Source organism: Pelecanus crispus, chromosome 25 (genome assembly GCF_030463565.1).
Source record: "Pelecanus crispus isolate bPelCri1 chromosome 25, bPelCri1.pri, whole genome shotgun sequence".
Taxonomy (NCBI): Eukaryota; Metazoa; Chordata; class Aves; order Pelecaniformes; family Pelecanidae; genus Pelecanus; species Pelecanus crispus.
The window spans coordinates 1,356,137-1,371,303 of NC_134667.1; the positions used below are offsets into that span (position 1 = coordinate 1,356,137).

At 50.5% G+C, this 15,167-nt stretch overlaps 1 long non-coding RNA gene, 2 other non-coding genes and 3 pseudogenes across 4 annotated transcripts in view; all 6 read right to left on the reverse strand.

Annotated features, from left to right (window-relative positions):
* The window catches only part of LOC142595975 (uncharacterized), a 41,160-nt gene that overhangs the window by 13,709 nt on the left and 12,284 nt on the right, over nucleotides 1-15,167 (reverse strand). For both annotated transcript variants that reach the window (XR_012831805.1, XR_012831806.1), the window contains 5 exons: nucleotides 13,687-13,794; nucleotides 12,306-12,526; nucleotides 7,151-7,258; nucleotides 5,769-5,989; nucleotides 613-720 (listed from right to left, as the gene is read on the reverse strand). This is a non-coding gene — a long non-coding RNA (uncharacterized LOC142595975). The remainder of the gene's footprint in view (nucleotides 1-612; nucleotides 721-5,768; nucleotides 5,990-7,150; nucleotides 7,259-12,305; nucleotides 12,527-13,686; nucleotides 13,795-15,167) is intronic.
* LOC142595984 (small nucleolar RNA SNORD45) lies at nucleotides 359-446 on the reverse strand (annotated as a pseudogene).
* LOC142595992 (small nucleolar RNA SNORD45) lies at nucleotides 4,736-4,820 on the reverse strand. Its single transcript, XR_012831815.1, has one exon. It is a non-coding gene; the product is annotated as a small nucleolar RNA SNORD45 (small nucleolar RNA).
* LOC142595985 (small nucleolar RNA SNORD45) lies at nucleotides 6,897-6,984 on the reverse strand (annotated as a pseudogene).
* LOC142595978 (small nucleolar RNA SNORD45) lies at nucleotides 11,273-11,357 on the reverse strand. Its single transcript, XR_012831809.1, has one exon. It is a non-coding gene; the product is annotated as a small nucleolar RNA SNORD45 (small nucleolar RNA).
* On the reverse strand, nucleotides 13,433-13,520 carry LOC142595986 (small nucleolar RNA SNORD45; annotated as a pseudogene).

Consider the following 15,167-nt stretch of genomic DNA (forward strand, 5'->3'; position numbering starts at 1 on the left):
CCGTACTTATAACCTGCATGTTTTCAGCACAGCAACAACAGCCACAAGCAACAGTGCCTCCAGTTCTCTCGGGGACACTAAAAATAACTGCACCTTTCCCCGCACCCCCCCGCCCCCCCACTCCCGACATAAGCAGCTACTGACATTTTCCACCTCCCGGAACCAGAATCCAGTTGTTGTGGGCTACATCTGGTAACCCACAACTACAAAAACCAACGCTAGTCGCAGCGTTTATCAGCCCGAGCAAGCACACAACAGCGCTGCGGCCACACTCAGTACCTTCTCCCATCGAGAGCGCCACGTGCAAATACAGCTGCACTCTCCTTGCAGATGAAGGAGCAACAAGAAGGTCGCTTCCCAGGTCTCGGAGTCATTCTAGAGCTCAACTGAACTGACCATCTTCGGATTTATGCTCCGATAATACACGCCAACACCCATCACAGACCCACGGGAACTAACCGAGCAGCTCCCTTGGTACGTCACGGGCGACCGCAGGGCAAGAGAGGAGCAGCTGGGGAGCACGCACCCACGCCCTAACTCTCAACACGGGAGGGAGGAAGGGTTGCTCCTCTTCCTAAGAGCGCAGCTGCGCTGAAGTAAGTCAATACTTACACAGTCACCTTGCCTGGTCCCACACGAAGCTACCCAGGACACGCGTTTCTCCAAAAGTAACTTGCTCGGGCATCAGGTCTTCGCATCGCATCCTTGCGCGGCGTCACCCTTAAAAAGCACCAACAAAACGTCGGCTCTGGTGCCAGTTTCCGTGCCCGGGGGCAATGTGGCCAACTCATCAGCACTAACTGCCTGTTTGGGCACAGACCCTTCTCCTGCCACCCTGGCCGCGGGCACCCTTCCTGCCTCGCTTTCTGGCCTGGCAAAACCCCCCAACAAGGCTGAGGTGAACCACCAGCTCACCACGGACCACCCCAACCAGCAGATGACCCAGACCCCGCCGAGGGGGCCCGACGCAGACCCCGAGGCCTCCCCGGGGGCAGGCGGCCACCCAGGGCCACTACAGCAGGGTCCTGCTGGGCACCGCCTCCTGCCCCGCCCCGCGGCGTGATGCTCCAATGCCTTCGTCAATAACCATCTCAAACGCTCTCCAAACCCTTACGCCATCTCTATTCTGACACCACTACTTGAAGAACGTTCCTACTGTATTTGCAGGCTGAAACACAGTCCTACAAGGTGCTCCCTTACTTTCATAACTGAACACACTCACAGGATCACTGAGGTTGGAAGGGACTTCTTGAGATCATCTAGTCCAACCCCATTGTTTTAGAGTGGTTTCGAGGATTCCCGGGGAAAGAATGGCACGCACACACACAGACTATCCAGCAGCACAAAAGACTTGATTAACTACCCTACAAGCGTTCAGCAAAGCAACAGCCTTACTGACCCAAGGACCGTGAGGAAGACGGTCCATCCGTACAGTCTTGTGCCGTCTTGCGCTGCGAGCTCAGCCCAGCGGTCGGTAGGTGCCAGCTTTACGTGGGCGTCCCCTCGGAGGCAACGGTGACCTCGCCGTACACCGGCCCACCCCTCTTCGGGAAATCCCGGTACTTACACGGCAGAGGAAACGGGTCTCGACACACACGGCCAGCGCGTGCCGAAAACACGCCTCGGTTGCAACAAAGGGAGCCTACGGCGCGTGCGCCCGCTGGCCAGGCGCGCCTCACGCGACACAGTCATCCCGTCTGTTGGTTCACGGGCTTTGTTCACGCGGCATATTACCATAGCCCAGCAGTCACGTACCGACTATGCTCAAGCCAATAGCAGGATGCTTGCAAAGCAAGCACAATAGTGAGCCGTACCCTTGTATCTCCACAGCTGCACATCCTCCCTAACGTTTCTCAGCTCTTTATCTCTACGGTCAGCATTTCAAACCATAAATTATCTGTCTCTCGTGCTAACTGCATTCCTCGGCTATCTACTTCTCACCCAGTGTCCATCCACGGACCAAAATTCCATCTTTTAACCCTTCCGTACACACCCATGTGTGGAATTCTGCAATATTTTATTTTTAACAGCGAGGGGATGTGCAATATAGTCAATAATTACTTAATTTTTATCTCACGATCCAAGATCAAATTAGTTTTCACGGATTACATCACACTACCTACATACAATGACTTGTGCTCTACGACTGCTGGGCTTAGGTACCCTTTTCAGCCAAAAGGGTACAAAGGCCGCTAAAGAGTAGAGTCTGTAATTAGACACAAATACCCATTTCCCACACAACAGAATTCTTGATCATAAGCAGCCAAACGACAGCAGGCTTTTTTGGTTGTTGTGAGGACAAAGTTACAACGAAGTAACGCAACTCGCTCATTCATCAATCATATGAAAACACAACAGGAGAATTACATCAATACTACTTCCAAAAGCGTCATTTTAGCCACTTAAGAGATTTGTAATATTCGCTTATCTTGCTACGTTGCTAATCTGCTATTTTGTACCCGCCATAACGCAAGAGTCTCATTGTCTTTTCTCAAATTAATCTCTATCTTTCAGTCTCCTTCGGAACTTCTCAGCTGCGGGGGCCTTTGTTGTTACCAGGCCTCCCCAAAACCCCGTTGGGGAGCAAAACAGCCAACGTATCAATGTAACGTCAAGTACAAGCCTGAGCGTGCAAACCGAGCGTACGCTGCCGTGACTCCCCCGGGCCCCGCCACTCATCGCCTGTTGTCAAGTTACCACAAAGGACACCACCTACTCTGACAAACTTCTAATGAACTACCGAGACCTAGCTGTGGCCAAAGGGATAACCCATTTCACTACTACCCTGTAAGACAGGGGCGTGCAAACTTCAAACAGGGACGCAAGATCAAGTACGCCTCTAGTCATGAAAATTAGATGGACAGCTATAAACACTCTGTCTGGAGGGAAAACCAAGCTACAGATGTATACTTTTAAGCTAAGGGGAAGACCACCTTCTGGCATGAACACCGGCCATCTGACTGGCTATGCCATGACTTTTTAAAAGCAAGCGGAAAAATTCTAGAGACGGAGAAATGCTCTAAGTCCGGCAGTGAGTGCCTCCTCCTCACCTCTAACAGAGAAGTGGTTTGCCAGCCTCCCAAATAACAGGGACTTTCCAGACCTTTCTAGGGTGGGAAGAAGGAAGGCCGCCTAATTTGCATTACTCAAAATACTAAGTACCTGTTGGCCTTGGGTTTGTGGTTGGTGGGCTTGGGGTTGGTTTTTTTACGCCCCCGTCCCCAAATTATAACCTCCCAAGTCCCTAGCCAGCTTCTCAGATCCGTCTACCTATTTCTTCATTTACTTTAACTAAGGGACAGGCACTTGGCAAACAAGGAAGGCACCTTGTCAATGGGCATCCCTGACGGATTTGTGACCAGTACCCCCCGGTGCAATACCGGGGACGCCTGCACCGTGACGGGACGGGAAGGGGGAAACGCCCTCACCACACCGTCAGCTACAGCACCGGGACACCACCTCCGCTGTTCCTCCTCCTCCGAGGACTGAGCGAGGGGCACGTGGACTTTCTAAAGCCAGAGTCTACATTACGATGATTGTAGCGTGCGCTAATTAAAAACAGGTTCTACACTGAACAAAACACGACCTAACTAAGAAGTGCCCCTGTACTGTTTCCTTTCCGTCCCACCGATAATTTCCTCAATAATCTACAAGTGCACGTTACAACGCCAGCGATCTGCGCGTTTACTGCGCATAAAAGAAAACAGCTCCTTTTCAGCTGGTGTATGTATCCAGGTACACATCCACATAAACTCAAACAGTCTAACTTGCAAAGAGCTATGGGACCTTAAACCTCACCTGTAGTGCCCTACTGGATGGACATAACTGCAGAGCTCTGGACTCTCAGGAATACTGGGGCACAACTCTTGGCCTGCCTAAAGTGTTCCTGCCGCTCTCCCAGGTATCTGGGCAGAAGTAGGAACTACTCTTCATTTTAGAGCAAGACTGACTACGGTTGCAAATTTTCTTTTGCACACTCACACTTGGAAGCTGAACCAGAACAAGCCACACCTGCAGAGGAGTGACTGCTGGTCATGTCCACACCAGCAGACCTCTCCTAACACACACGTTGAGCAATTAATACCCCGAGTCAACGTGTGAAGTTGAACCTGGCCACAAATTTCACAACAATCTAATTTGGGGGTCAAACTGATGCGAGCCGTGTCTTCTTAAAAAAAAAAAAAAAAAAAAAAAAACAAACCACAAACCAAAAGAAAGAAAACACACACACTCCTCTGCTACAGCAGGTATCACACTCCTTCGGTTGAGCTCTTCTTGCATTTCAGAAATAATATAACAAACGCCAGCAGACAAGATATCATCATTGCTTTTTCTCCCTAAAAAGCAAATCTGAATACCTGACTGTTCATTGCAATCAAAGGAAGATGCGACATGACCCTTCAAACATTCTGGGTGCGCAGGTGGGACTGAACAAGTGTTTGGGAATCAAGAACACGCGTGCTCGTTAAGACAGGCAGGTTAAGTCTACCACCAAGTCTCTACATTCGCATTTGCTAGCACTGTTCAGCTTTGGGTACGCAGGGCTGCGTTCAGTTCACGTCAAAGCACCTCCTAGGAACAGCCAGTATTACGCCAAGAACTACACCTCGCTAACACGCGAACGTAAGACGACTCAAACTGCGCCCCCTTCTCCTCAACCTGCGTTAAGAGGCTGTGACAGGAATTTGATTCCACACTTTGGAAAAGCTCCAGGGTCACAAAAACTGGGCTTTCCTGGGTCTCAGAGTAATTCTAGAGCTAAAATGGTAACAGACATCAACTCTAGATCAGATAATACATGCCAAGACTCATCACGGACCCAAGAAGGCAGCCTCCTCCTGTCCTACCCAAGGGTTTCAAACGCAACACACTTTCCTCCTAAAACAGGACGCTACCACCTTATGCACTTGTAACACCGCCAATGTCTTCCTTCCTTGAAATGGCACTGGAGATACATTATGCGAGCAACCAAGCCACCAGCTGGAAGCAGGGGAGCCTTCTGCTTACTGTTTGTCACCACGGTTTGCACGAGAAGGAAAGTGAAAGACAGAACAGACAGTGAGAAATGTGACCTGCAACAGAGATAGCTACGGCGAACAAATACGATTGAGGCCGAGTCCGGCCTCTCAGGCGAGAAGTACACACCAAACAAATAATTGCTGAACAGACCGCTGTCATTTTGAGGTTATACAGGAAGAAAGAAGACTTGACAGAGACAACATAAGAACTGACTATCGCAACGCTTCTTTGGTATAGTACTAAAGCGTAAACACACTGCACGTAAAAAGGACCGGTACATGACAGAATTATTTAAATATATAGTATAACAGACAGTCATATATTCCTGTGTGTATCAATACCTACAAAATCCAAACCTTTACTCTACCTCTGGCCGCACGCACCTTTCACCTCAACGCGCACCAAGAAGAATTCGTAAAATCCAGAAGTAATTATCTACAACACTCCAGTAAAACCTGTACCTAAGAAATCCTAGGAAATATTTCGGACAGACAGCTACAAAATTCATCAAGAATGCAGACGAAATCACTGGTAAAGCAACATCAGAAGCACAATGTTCCTGCATCTGCTTTTGTTTGGATTGGGTTTTTTTGGTTTTCCCCTTGAGATGAATCCTAAAATTTCACCCGTTAGATCATTCGCTAATAGTTTTTGCCATTGGTATCCAACAGCACCCGGTTCCCAAGTCTGCAGTCATCAAGACCATTAATGGCAAGTGGTTGTTTCTACGGGTACCCCGTTACGTTTACCTGGACGTGCTGAGGGTCGACAGAAGATGAGGATCCTGACCTGTGCTGCCACTTAACTGCACCACATCTGTGCTGACACGGGTCAATGAATGCCAGAATTTCGCCTGTCTTCGTTCGGTGCAGCTGTCCCACGAGGTCCATTGCTGTCCGCCCCCAGGAAACGCCGCTCATCCTCAAAGACTCCGGCAGACTGCGCCCCTAAGCAGGGCAGCATTTTAGTCCTGAAACACATAAGCGCAGCATCAAAACAGAGCAATGAAAATGCCTTGGGGAACATTTACAAAGTTTGCAGCGCAGCAGATGTTTTCCAGCCCATTAACAACTGAGGAGGTACCGACCACCCACGCAGATCACATGCACGATGCGTGCCTGCACGTACGCGTGCACGCGTACGGGCACGGGCGTGTGTACGCACCCACACTACTACGTTTCCTCCCCTGCCCTCTATTGTCTAGTCCAGAAGTATCGAGCTCAACGTCAAGTTAAACACATGCAAGCAGTAAGGCACCAAATCACTTCAGATCCTCAGCTATTATCTTGGCATCCAAACTAACACCCACATCACCGCCCCAACGAGTCTCAAAAATAACAAGAATAACCCTCCACGAAACTTACTGTCAAATGCCAAAGCTGCCACAATCTCAACTGGCACTAGGAAGGGAATTCTCCTATGCATGCCTGGGTCCCTCTCTCTCTCTCTCTCTCTCTCCCCCCCCCCCCTCCCCGCTACTGTTTACCTACGCTACCCATAAGCGTCTTTTTCTTGTATACCGTACTTATAACCTGCATGTTTTCAGCACAGCAACAACAGCCACAAGCAACAGTGCCTCCAGTTCTCTCGGGGACACTAAAAATAACTGCACCTTTCCCCGCACCCCCCCGCCCCCCCACTCCCGACATAAGCAGCTACTGACATTTTCCACCTCCCGGAACCAGAATCCAGTTGTTGTGGGCTACATCTGGTAACCCACAACTACAAAAACCAACGCTAGTCGCAGCGTTTATCAGCCCGAGCAAGCACACAACAGCGCTGCGGCCACACTCAGTACCTTCTCCCATCGAGAGCGCCACGTGCAAATACAGCTGCACTCTCCTTGCAGATGAAGGAGCAACAAGAAGGTCGCTTCCCAGGTCTCGGAGTCATTCTAGAGCTCAACTGAACTGACCATCTTCGGATTTATGCTCCGATAATACACGCCAACACCCATCACAGACCCACGGGAACTAACCGAGCAGCTCCCTTGGTACGTCACGGGCGACCGCAGGGCAAGAGAGGAGCAGCTGGGGAGCACGCACCCACGCCCTAACTCTCAACACGGGAGGGAGGAAGGGTTGCTCCTCTTCCTAAGAGCGCAGCTGCGCTGAAGTAAGTCAATACTTACACAGTCACCTTGCCTGGTCCCACACGAAGCTACCCAGGACACGCGTTTCTCCAAAAGTAACTTGCTCGGGCATCAGGTCTTCGCATCGCATCCTTGCGCGGCGTCACCCTTAAAAAGCACCAACAAAACGTCGGCTCTGGTGCCAGTTTCCGTGCCCGGGGGCAATGTGGCCAACTCATCAGCACTAACTGCCTGTTTGGGCACAGACCCTTCTCCTGCCACCCTGGCCGCGGGCACCCTTCCTGCCTCGCTTTCTGGCCTGGCAAAACCCCCCAACAAGGCTGAGGTGAACCACCAGCTCACCACGGACCACCCCAACCAGCAGATGACCCAGACCCCGCCGAGGGGGCCCGACGCAGACCCCGAGGCCTCCCCGGGGGCAGGCGGCCACCCAGGGCCACTACAGCAGGGTCCTGCTGGGCACCGCCTCCTGCCCCGCCCCGCGGCGTGATGCTCCAATGCCTTCGTCAATAACCATCTCAAACGCTCTCCAAACCCTTACGCCATCTCTATTCTGACACCACTACTTGAAGAACGTTCCTACTGTATTTGCAGGCTGAAACACAGTCCTACAAGGTGCTCCCTTACTTTCATAACTGAACACACTCACAGGATCACTGAGGTTGGAAGGGACTTCTTGAGATCATCTAGTCCAACCCCATTGTTTTAGAGTGGTTTCGAGGATTCCCGGGGAAAGAATGGCACGCACACACACAGACTATCCAGCAGCACAAAAGACTTGATTAACTACCCTACAAGCGTTCAGCAAAGCAACAGCCTTACTGACCCAAGGACCGTGAGGAAGACGGTCCATCCGTACAGTCTTGTGCCGTCTTGCGCTGCGAGCTCAGCCCAGCGGTCGGTAGGTGCCAGCTTTACGTGGGCGTCCCCTCGGAGGCAACGGTGACCTCGCCGTACACCGGCCCACCCCTCTTCGGGAAATCCCGGTACTTACACGGCAGAGGAAACGGGTCTCGACACACACGGCCAGCGCGTGCCGAAAACACGCCTCGGTTGCAACAAAGGGAGCCTACGGCGCGTGCGCCCGCTGGCCAGGCGCGCCTCACGCGACACAGTCATCCCGTCTGTTGGTTCACGGGCTTTGTTCACGCGGCATATTACCATAGCCCAGCAGTCACGTACCGACTATGCTCAAGCCAATAGCAGGATGCTTGCAAAGCAAGCACAATAGTGAGCCGTACCCTTGTATCTCCACAGCTGCACATCCTCCCTAACGTTTCTCAGCTCTTTATCTCTACGGTCAGCATTTCAAACCATAAATTATCTGTCTCTCGTGCTAACTGCATTCCTCGGCTATCTACTTCTCACCCAGTGTCCATCCACGGACCAAAATTCCATCTTTTAACCCTTCCGTACACACCCATGTGTGGAATTCTGCAATATTTTATTTTTAACAGCGAGGGGATGTGCAATATAGTCAATAATTACTTAATTTTTATCTCACGATCCAAGATCAAATTAGTTTTCACGGATTACATCACACTACCTACATACAATGACTTGTGCTCTACGACTGCTGGGCTTAGGAACCCTTTTCAGCCAAAAGGGTACAAAGGCCGCTAAAGAGTAGAGTCTGTAATTAGACACAAATACCCATTTCCCACACAACAGAATTCTTGATCATAAGCAGCCAAACGACAGCAGGCTTTTTTGGTTGTTGTGAGGACAAAGTTACAACGAAGTAACGCAACTCGCTCATTCATCAATCATATGAAAACACAACAGGAGAATTACATCAATACTACTTCCAAAAGCGTCATTTTAGCCACTTAAGAGATTTGTAATATTCGCTTATCTTGCTACGTTGCTAATCTGCTATTTTGTACCCGCCATAACGCAAGAGTCTCATTGTCTTTTCTCAAATTAATCTCTATCTTTCAGTCTCCTTCGGAACTTCTCAGCTGCGGGGGCCTTTGTTGTTACCAGGCCTCCCCAAAACCCCGTTGGGGAGCAAAACAGCCAACGTATCAATGTAACGTCAAGTACAAGCCTGAGCGTGCAAACCGAGCGTACGCTGCCGTGACTCCCCCGGGCCCCGCCACTCATCGCCTGTTGTCAAGTTACCACAAAGGACACCACCTACTCTGACAAACTTCTAATGAACTACCGAGACCTAGCTGTGGCCAAAGGGATAACCCATTTCACTACTACCCTGTAAGACAGGGGCGTGCAAACTTCAAACAGGGACGCAAGATCAAGTACGCCTCTAGTCATGAAAATTAGATGGACAGCTATAAACACTCTGTCTGGAGGGAAAACCAAGCTACAGATGTATACTTTTAAGCTAAGGGGAAGACCACCTTCTGGCATGAACACCGGCCATCTGACTGGCTATGCCATGACTTTTTAAAAGCAAGCGGAAAAATTCTAGAGACGGAGAAATGCTCTAAGTCCGGCAGTGAGTGCCTCCTCCTCACCTCTAACAGAGAAGTGGTTTGCCAGCCTCCCAAATAACAGGGACTTTCCAGACCTTTCTAGGGTGGGAAGAAGGAAGGCCGCCTAATTTGCATTACTCAAAATACTAAGTACCTGTTGGCCTTGGGTTTGTGGTTGGTGGGCTTGGGGTTGGTTTTTTTACGCCCCCGTCCCCAAATTATAACCTCCCAAGTCCCTAGCCAGCTTCTCAGATCCGTCTACCTATTTCTTCATTTACTTTAACTAAGGGACAGGCACTTGGCAAACAAGGAAGGCACCTTGTCAATGGGCATCCCTGACGGATTTGTGACCAGTACCCCCCGGTGCAATACCGGGGACGCCTGCACCGTGACGGGACGGGAAGGGGGAAACGCCCTCACCACACCGTCAGCTACAGCACCGGGACACCACCTCCGCTGTTCCTCCTCCTCCGAGGACTGAGCGAGGGGCACGTGGACTTTCTAAAGCCAGAGTCTACATTACGATGATTGTAGCGTGCGCTAATTAAAAACAGGTTCTACACTGAACAAAACACGACCTAACTAAGAAGTGCCCCTGTACTGTTTCCTTTCCGTCCCACCGATAATTTCCTCAATAATCTACAAGTGCACGTTACAACGCCAGCGATCTGCGCGTTTACTGCGCATAAAAGAAAACAGCTCCTTTTCAGCTGGTGTATGTATCCAGGTACACATCCACATAAACTCAAACAGTCTAACTTGCAAAGAGCTATGGGACCTTAAACCTCACCTGTAGTGCCCTACTGGATGGACATAACTGCAGAGCTCTGGACTCTCAGGAATACTGGGGCACAACTCTTGGCCTGCCTAAAGTGTTCCTGCCGCTCTCCCAGGTATCTGGGCAGAAGTAGGAACTACTCTTCATTTTAGAGCAAGACTGACTACGGTTGCAAATTTTCTTTTGCACACTCACACTTGGAAGCTGAACCAGAACAAGCCACACCTGCAGAGGAGTGACTGCTGGTCATGTCCACACCAGCAGACCTCTCCTAACACACACGTTGAGCAATTAATACCCCGAGTCAACGTGTGAAGTTGAACCTGGCCACAAATTTCACAACAATCTAATTTGGGGGTCAAACTGATGCGAGCCGTGTCTTCTTAAAAAAAAAAAAAAAAAAAAAAAACAAACCACAAACCAAAAGAAAGAAAACACACACACTCCTCTGCTACAGCAGGTATCACACTCCTTCGGTTGAGCTCTTCTTGCATTTCAGAAATAATATAACAAACGCCAGCAGACAAGATATCATCATTGCTTTTTCTCCCTAAAAAGCAAATCTGAATACCTGACTGTTCATTGCAATCAAAGGAAGATGCGACATGACCCTTCAAACATTCTGGGTGCGCAGGTGGGACTGAACAAGTGTTTGGGAATCAAGAACACGCGTGCTCGTTAAGACAGGCAGGTTAAGTCTACCACCAAGTCTCTACATTCGCATTTGCTAGCACTGTTCAGCTTTGGGTACGCAGGGCTGCGTTCAGTTCACGTCAAAGCACCTCCTAGGAACAGCCAGTATTACGCCAAGAACTACACCTCGCTAACACGCGAACGTAAGACGACTCAAACTGCGCCCCCTTCTCCTCAACCTGCGTTAAGAGGCTGTGACAGGAATTTGATTCCACACTTTGGAAAAGCTCCAGGGTCACAAAAACTGGGCTTTCCTGGGTCTCAGAGTAATTCTAGAGCTAAAATGGTAACAGACATCAACTCTAGATCAGATAATACATGCCAAGACTCATCACGGACCCAAGAAGGCAGCCTCCTCCTGTCCTACCCAAGGGTTTCAAACGCAACACACTTTCCTCCTAAAACAGGACGCTACCACCTTATGCACTTGTAACACCGCCAATGTCTTCCTTCCTTGAAATGGCACTGGAGATACATTATGCGAGCAACCAAGCCACCAGCTGGAAGCAGGGGAGCCTTCTGCTTACTGTTTGTCACCACGGTTTGCACGAGAAGGAAAGTGAAAGACAGAACAGACAGTGAGAAATGTGACCTGCAACAGAGATAGCTACGGCGAACAAATACGATTGAGGCCGAGTCCGGCCTCTCAGGCGAGAAGTACACACCAAACAAATAATTGCTGAACAGACCGCTGTCATTTTGAGGTTATACAGGAAGAAAGAAGACTTGACAGAGACAACATAAGAACTGACTATCGCAACGCTTCTTTGGTATAGTACTAAAGCGTAAACACACTGCACGTAAAAAGGACCGGTACATGACAGAATTATTTAAATATATAGTATAACAGACAGTCATATATTCCTGTGTGTATCAATACCTACAAAATCCAAACCTTTACTCTACCTCTGGCCGCACGCACCTTTCACCTCAACGCGCACCAAGAAGAATTCGTAAAATCCAGAAGTAATTATCTACAACACTCCAGTAAAACCTGTACCTAAGAAATCCTAGGAAATATTTCGGACAGACAGCTACAAAATTCATCAAGAATGCAGACGAAATCACTGGTAAAGCAACATCAGAAGCACAATGTTCCTGCATCTGCTTTTGTTTGGATTGGGTTTTTTTGGTTTTCCCCTTGAGATGAATCCTAAAATTTCACCCGTTAGATCATTCGCTAATAGTTTTTGCCATTGGTATCCAACAGCACCCGGTTCCCAAGTCTGCAGTCATCAAGACCATTAATGGCAAGTGGTTGTTTCTACGGGTACCCCGTTACGTTTACCTGGACGTGCTGAGGGTCGACAGAAGATGAGGATCCTGACCTGTGCTGCCACTTAACTGCACCACATCTGTGCTGACACGGGTCAATGAATGCCAGAATTTCGCCTGTCTTCGTTCGGTGCAGCTGTCCCACGAGGTCCATTGCTGTCCGCCCCCAGGAAACGCCGCTCATCCTCAAAGACTCCGGCAGACTGCGCCCCTAAGCAGGGCAGCATTTTAGTCCTGAAACACATAAGCGCAGCATCAAAACAGAGCAATGAAAATGCCTTGGGGAACATTTACAAAGTTTGCAGCGCAGCAGATGTTTTCCAGCCCATTAACAACTGAGGAGGTACCGACCACCCACGCAGATCACATGCACGATGCGTGCCTGCACGTACGCGTGCACGCGTACGGGCACGGGCGTGTGTACGCACCCACACTACTACGTTTCCTCCCCTGCCCTCTATTGTCTAGTCCAGAAGTATCGAGCTCAACGTCAAGTTAAACACATGCAAGCAGTAAGGCACCAAATCACTTCAGATCCTCAGCTATTATCTTGGCATCCAAACTAACACCCACATCACCGCCCCAACGAGTCTCAAAAATAACAAGAATAACCCTCCACGAAACTTACTGTCAAATGCCAAAGCTGCCACAATCTCAACTGGCACTAGGAAGGGAATTCTCCTATGCATGCCTGGGTCCCTCTCTCTCTCTCTCTCTCTCCCCCCCCCCCCTCCCCGCTACTGTTTACCTACGCTACCCATAAGCGTCTTTTTCTTGTATACCGTACTTATAACCTGCATGTTTTCAGCACAGCAACAACAGCCACAAGCAACAGTGCCTCCAGTTCTCTCGGGGACACTAAAAATAACTGCACCTTTCCCCGCACCCCCCCCGCCCCCCCACTCCCGACATAAGCAGCTACTGACATTTTCCACCTCCCGGAACCAGAATCCAGTTGTTGTGGGCTACATCTGGTAACCCACAACTACAAAAACCAACGCTAGTCGCAGCGTTTATCAGCCCGAGCAAGCACACAACAGCGCTGCGGCCACACTCAGTACCTTCTCCCATCGAGAGCGCCACGTGCAAATACAGCTGCACTCTCCTTGCAGATGAAGGAGCAACAAGAAGGTCGCTTCCCAGGTCTCGGAGTCATTCTAGAGCTCAACTGAACTGACCATCTTCGGATTTATGCTCCGATAATACACGCCAACACCCATCACAGACCCACGGGAACTAACCGAGCAGCTCCCTTGGTACGTCACGGGCGACCGCAGGGCAAGAGAGGAGCAGCTGGGGAGCACGCACCCACGCCCTAACTCTCAACACGGGAGGGAGGAAGGGTTGCTCCTCTTCCTAAGAGCGCAGCTGCGCTGAAGTAAGTCAATACTTACACAGTCACCTTGCCTGGTCCCACACGAAGCTACCCAGGACACGCGTTTCTCCAAAAGTAACTTGCTCGGGCATCAGGTCTTCGCATCGCATCCTTGCGCGGCGTCACCCTTAAAAAGCACCAACAAAACGTCGGCTCTGGTGCCAGTTTCCGTGCCCGGGGGCAATGTGGCCAACTCATCAGCACTAACTGCCTGTTTGGGCACAGACCCTTCTCCTGCCACCCTGGCCGCGGGCACCCTTCCTGCCTCGCTTTCTGGCCTGGCAAAACCCCCCAACAAGGCTGAGGTGAACCACCAGCTCACCACGGACCACCCCAACCAGCAGATGACCCAGACCCCGCCGAGGGGGCCCGACGCAGACCCCGAGGCCTCCCCGGGGGCAGGCGGCCACCCAGGGCCACTACAGCAGGGTCCTGCTGGGCACCGCCTCCTGCCCCGCCCCGCGGCGTGATGCTCCAATGCCTTCGTCAATAACCATCTCAAACGCTCTCCAAACCCTTACGCCATCTCTATTCTGACACCACTACTTGAAGAACGTTCCTACTGTATTTGCAGGCTGAAACACAGTCCTACAAGGTGCTCCCTTACTTTCATAACTGAACACACTCACAGGATCACTGAGGTTGGAAGGGACTTCTTGAGATCATCTAGTCCAACCCCATTGTTTTAGAGTGGTTTCGAGGATTCCCGGGGAAAGAATGGCACGCACACACACAGACTATCCAGCAGCACAAAAGACTTGATTAACTACCCTACAAGCGTTCAGCAAAGCAACAGCCTTACTGACCCAAGGACCGTGAGGAAGACGGTCCATCCGTACAGTCTTGTGCCGTCTTGCGCTGCGAGCTCAGCCCAGCGGTCGGTAGGTGCCAGCTTTACGTGGGCGTCCCCTCGGAGGCAACGGTGACCTCGCCGTACACCGGCCCACCCCTCTTCGGGAAATCCCGGTACTTACACGGCAGAGGAAACGGGTCTCGACACACACGGCCAGCGCGTGCCGAAAACACGCCTCGGTTGCAACAAAGGGAGCCTACGGCGCGTGCGCCCGCTGGCCAGGCGCGCCTCACGCGACACAGTCATCCCGTCTGTTGGTTCACGGGCTTTGTTCACGCGGCATATTACCATAGCCCAGCAGTCACGTACCGACTATGCTCAAGCCAATAGCAGGATGCTTGCAAAGCAAGCACAATAGTGAGCCGTACCCTTGTATCTCCACAGCTGCACATCCTCCCTAACGTTTCTCAGCTCTTTATCTCTACGGTCAGCATTTCAAACCATAAATTATCTGTCTCTCGTGCTAACTGCATTCCTCGGCTATCTACTTCTCACCCAGTGTCCATCCACGGACCAAAATTCCATCTTTTAACCCTTCCGTACACACCCATGTGTGGAATTCTGCAATATTTTATTTTTAACAGCGAGGGGATGTGCAATATAGTCAATAATTACTTAATTTTTATCTCACGATCCAAGATCAAATT